This window comes from Podarcis filfolensis (assembly GCF_964270895.1).
Source record: "Podarcis filfolensis genome assembly, chromosome: 3".
NCBI classification, from domain to species: Eukaryota; Metazoa; Chordata; class Lepidosauria; order Squamata; family Lacertidae; genus Podarcis; species Podarcis filfolensis.
Window position 1 is genome coordinate 61,850,604 of NC_139606.1, and position 6,039 is coordinate 61,856,642.

Consider the following 6,039-nt stretch of genomic DNA (forward strand, 5'->3'; position numbering starts at 1 on the left):
AAGATACAAATGTTAAAGTTAAAACTTTACTGCATGAGAAATAAAATTAGGGAATAGACTTCAGATAATAACAGTGTACTCATATATTGAAAAGCTTACATCCGGCTTCCTCAACCTCGGCCCTCCAGATGTTTTTGGCCTACAACTCCCATGATCCCTAGCTAGCAGGACCAGTGGTCAGGGATGATGGGGACTCTAGTCTCAAAACATCTGGAGGGCCGAGGTTGAGGAAGCCTGGCTTACATTGTCCAAGTAATAATGAACAAAACTTAAAACATAGTAAGATCAGTGGCACAGTAGAGCAGAAATGCAGGGAACACAGTTCCAGGTCTATTTTCAGAGTAGGCGTGATTATGTCATCTGTCAGAGCACCAAGGTAACTGATGGACCCTTCTTGTCCTGACTAGTGAATGAGGTGATAACGAGGCTTTCAAGTTTTACTATTGTTTATGAAAGATTAGCATGGAGGAAGTCAGAGAATCGACAATCTTTTGGACACCGCAACAGACCCATTATCAGGATTAAAATCCTCTTGGGAAAAGGATTTAAATATCTGTATAGAAAACAAACAAACAAACATTTCTATAGAGGACTGGAAAGCACTTTGGAATTCTAAGCTATACAAATCAGTTCCTTCGCATGTGGGAGACTGTTCCTTAAACATTTTACAGTACACTGATGGCAATGCACACTCAGTCAACTACCTTGTATTACTTCTAGTACATCACGGAATTGCTGGAGAGGTTGTGAAAATATAGGAGCTTTTCCCCATCTCTGGTAGGAATACCCGTCCTTTTCTTTATTTTGAAATGAAATTGATTAGGAGGTATCAAATACTGTTTAAAAAACCATTCAAATTTCTCCTCAGTTATCCCTACTAAATATGGGTCATATGAAGGCATTTTGCCGAAAGGAACTGTTGACATGAATGCTGTCAGCTGCAAAGATCTCTATAGCACAATTATTTTTAAAAATATAACTCTATCTTCATGGTATAAAAATCTCTGGAATTTAGTTATTGCAGAAAAAAATAATACACAAGTTATGGATCTCTAAGGGATCTCCATATAGTGATCCTTTCTTATTGGCACAACTCAAAACAACAAGCTTTGGTAGCACAAACAAAAATCTGAGACACAAGAAAAAGGTTACTTCTTGTTTCTGTCAAGCACCATGGAAACTCATACACAGAAACCACAAAGTCCCTTTGACATATCCTTAAGCCATAGATTACACAGATGATCAAGCAATTTATGTCATAAATGGCCAATTATGCCCTTTTAATTGTCTTATATAGACAATTAGGTCAGAGTTTACCTCAAAGGATAAGAGGTCACAAATATGACATCATTCAACAACCAATAGAACATTTCCATCTCCTAAAGTATCACCATTCTGCAGCAAAATAATTTCCAAGGTAGACTGCTACATGACACTGCTGAACTACAATTTATCAACAAATAAATTTAGGGCTCAATAGTAGCACAGGGAGGTCCATACTGGCAGAGTGATGCTGGAAGTTCCTTCATTTCATCTGCCTCCATATCTTAAATGTTTAAAGAAGTTGGAATTATTTCTGCAAAAGTCTGAGAAAACAGATGCGGAAAAGCTGGATTAATAGGAACATACTGTAACATTCTTTAATTCCTGTATTGTTCATACTGCTTGTTTAACACCTACATTTGTACATGGTAGCTTTGGCGATATCCTGAGGTTGCAGATTTAAGTCCAATGCAGTAAAACAGGGAAGAATCAGTCATCCCTAAAGCAGTGAGAGAAAGAGAGAGAGAGAAAGAGAGAGAGAGAGAGAGAGAGAGAGAGAGAGAGAGAGAGAGAGAACATTGCACACACACAATGCAAAAAAGGTACAATATGACAACCAGTGTGTTGCAGTGATCAGAATGTGGGATTGGAACCTATAATGCTAGGATTCAAATCCCTCCTCAGTCATGAAACTCACCAGGTGAGCTTGGGACAGTCACTATGTCTTTGTTTAACCTTCCTCACAGGGTTGTTGTGACAATAAAAAATGAGCAGGGGGAAGGATCACATATGCTACTGTTAGCTCTTTGGAGGCAAGGTGGACTATTTATTCATTTCTTATTACATTTGTATCTCACCTTTCCTCCAAGGAGCTCAAGGTGGTGTCCATAGTACTCCTACTCCCCATTTTATTCCCACTACAACTCTATGAGGTAGGTTAGGCTGAGAGTGAGAACTGGCCTCAGATCACTCAGCGAGCTTCATGGGTGAGTGGCGATCTGAACCCTGGTCTCCCAGGACGACCGAGTCTGACACCCTAACCACTACACCACTCTGCCTCTGATAAACAAACCTCTGATAAACAAACATTTGTGAGTGTGACATAAGAAATATATTTGATTACTGAATCACAATATAATTTATGGTGAATTACATCTAACTATAATTTAAACAGTTTTAGTGAGTAAATACTCATAATGCAATGATGATGAGATATAATCTCACGGTCCAGCACATGCAAAGGATGTTCATCTCAATCTCAATCCAGATGTGCAGGACATAGATAATGGTATGCATTCTGACTCACATCAAAATATGTGACGCTATAAGGATTCGGGGGGGGGCATTACCATAAATTCATTCTAATTAAATATGTTTATTATTCTAATTAAATATGAATTGTTATTATCACTTTTCATTTCTGTCCCACTTTTCCTTCATAGGACTCAGGAGAGTCCAACCTATTTTTATCCTCAAAACAGCCCTGTATGGTAGGTCAAGCTCAAAGACAGTAACTGACCCAAGGTCATGCAGTAAGTTTCATGACTTATATGGCTTTGAATCCTTCTCTCCTTTATCCAGAACCCTATCTACTATACTACACTGCTTTCCTTATGAGAAAAGTTCTTATTAATGTCTATTACTTTTATTATATGACTAACAGCCTAATAATCTATCCTGCCTCTTGAATTATTTTTGATAGTATTTGATGAACAGGGCTGTTTTGCTCTAACAAGTCAGTATCAGACGTGCCTGGCTCTAACAATAACAAGCCTAGTCATCATCCTATTAGCCGTTCTACTGTAAAAATAAATACATGAATCCTCACTATAAATGGTTATGTACATGTTCACCTTTCAATGTATTGAGGCTTTAGAATGTAGTTGTGCAAGTCTGTAAACTCTGTAGATTCATGATTTTCAATTTGTATAATGACATCTCATTTTAAGCGTTATCCAGGCACTCAGTAATAGCTTCACCTGGCCAGGTTTAACCTTTCCTCTTGACTGCATACAAAGTCATTTCCTTTCTGGTACATTTGCCACCTTCATTTCTCATACCCTCCAGAAATAAAAAGGGATCAGGAAACCTCCATTGTGAATGCTGTGGCTGTGTCATAAGTCACATGTGTATGGTGCAATGTTCAAAGATTGCATGTGCTAATTTCACAACCACATCCATGTTACGAGTGTGTAACTGGACTCACATGTGCACAGCCAGCCCTCATGTATCTACTGTACACACTGCTGTGGGGTTTAGGATCTTTTGCTGGAGTGCTTTTATGGATGAGTGTTAACCCTTAATCTTATGCCCACAAGAAGCTCACACACAAAGAAATAAAGAAAGCTTGGTTTATTATATAAAACAGGAGTGACAGAATATATAAAAATGCTGCTTTAGACAGCAAGGTTACCGCCTAAGCAGGTAATGAGACAGTTTCACCCGGCACATCGCCAGCTGGGGCCAAAGCAACTTCTTTCAACATCATGGTTTATTATCAAACCATGATGTTTTCAACATTGCCTAACACTGACCCCATACTTCTATTTTCTGTACTGGATTTATATTGCCATACCCTCCAACATTTCTCCGATGAAAATAGGGACGTCCCATAACATAATGATAATGTTACTACAGTATTTATACCCCACACATCTTACTAGGTTGCCTCAGCCACTCTGGGTGGCTTCCAACATATATAAAAACATAAAAAGTTTTAAACATTAAAAAACCTTCCCTATATAGGATTGCCTTCAGACAGTTTGGGGGTCAGATAATTCCATAACGTCCAACATTTCTCCAATGAAAATAGGAACATCCTAAGGAAAAGCGGGACATTTCAGGATCAAATCAGAAACCTGGACGGCTTCTCTAAATCAGGGACGTCCCTAGAAAATAGGGACACTTGGAGGGTCTGTATTGCTAGCTAATTCACTAGATATGTTTGTTGGCATCCATCTGTCTTGGGAAACAATGGAGGGATGCGCCTTTGAGGATGAAATCAAACCGTTGGAGAGTTATAGTGCCTGCTGTGGTTGTAGAGACTGATACGGGAGAGTCATGTTTTGTTGCAGCTGGGACAGATGATGGCATCCATTAGTGATGCTGCAGATGCACCACGATGTTTCTTCTCTCTGGGCTCCTCCCAACAGTCATTCCTCCTCTGATCACTGCTGTGGATACACAACCTGACTGTCTGTCTCCAGGTGCTGCGGTTGTCTGCAAGGGATTCCCACATGGCGGAGTTGATGTTACCAACTTTCATATCTTGTTTGCAGACATATTTGTAATGCAGTCTGCCAATGGGCCTAGTTCCTGAAGCCAGCTCCCCATAGAGTATGACCTTGGGGACCCTGCCTTCTTCCATTCTGTGGGCATGACTAAGCCAGCATAGACGTCGCTGAGACAGGAGTGGGAACATGCTGGGGATGTGGGTTTGGGAGAGCACATCTTGGTTTGAGACTGTGTCCTGCCATGTGATGCTCAAAGTCTTCCTGACACAGCACATGTGAAAGGCATTAAGACATCGCTCCTGGTGGTTGTAAGTTGCCCATGACTCACTTCCATAAAGTAGCATGCTCAACATGCAAGGCTGGTAGACCTTCATTTTGCAGAGATGAGCCAGGGTGAACAAACCCCTGTTGCTCCTTGAGTGGATGTACACACCATATTTAATCGAGTTGAAGGCATATGAGAGCACTTGGGAGAATATTCCAAAGAGTGTTGGGGTGAAAACACAGCCTTGGCTATACTGAATGGCAATTGTGATTAACATTTACGGTAAATGGGCCAAAGGACCAGGTTTGCACGCCGATACAGTAGTGTGCATTTCTTTGCTTCATTTTTAAAGGCTCACTGTCCTGTATTCACAACTGTTCTGGCTTCTATAATGGAACTCAGGCTGCCTTTAAAACATGCTGCCATTCTGTTACTTTGATCTTGAAAATATATAAAGAACTGGTCCTTGAGTCTTGCAACGAATCTTGTACTTACAGAGATCTCTTTCACTGCCAAGAAAAAAAATACAAATAAAAATCCCTAATGCTACCATTCTGAGAGCTCTGAAATGTGCAAGTGTGGCTGTGGTGCAGTAGCAGCATAAATGTATGCTTTATTTAGGTTACCATTGCCAGGATAGTCTTGTGGCACCTTAGAATAATGAATTTGTGTATATATACAACACATACACAAACATGCAGTTTGAGACCATAAAAGTGTGATCAGAAGGCAATTAAATGCATCCACACTGCCTGCTCTTTTTTGCATTTCATTTTGTTCTGACTTCACCCTTCTAAATTCCTTCCACTTGCTAATTCAGGATTATCACTTCATGCATCTGACGACGTGGACTGTGGCTCACAAATTTATCAGGTTCTAAGTTGTGATATTTATGTGTTTATTATACAGTATGCAATATATCATACGTACACCCTACTGGAATACCTAGTAACAGGACGCTTCATTATGAATATTACTTCGGTTGTGTGACTGCAATTTCGGGTCAAGAAAAATACGAAGAAAGCTGGGACGTGGCGGAGGGGGATGGGGAAAAAATTTAAACAGATTAAAATACTGAACGGAAGTAAAAAATAAAAAAAGGATTAACGCGGGTAGGAGGGGAAGCCCAAGGTGATTCATGTGGGAGAACCCCAGCCTGAGAAACGCAAAAGAAAAAGAAAAAAATGGGCGGGGAATTTGCGAAGGTCATCCATGCGCGTGCGCTGACAGAGACGCAGGCAGGGGAGGAAGTCACGTGCTTGTGCGTGCTCCTCCTCA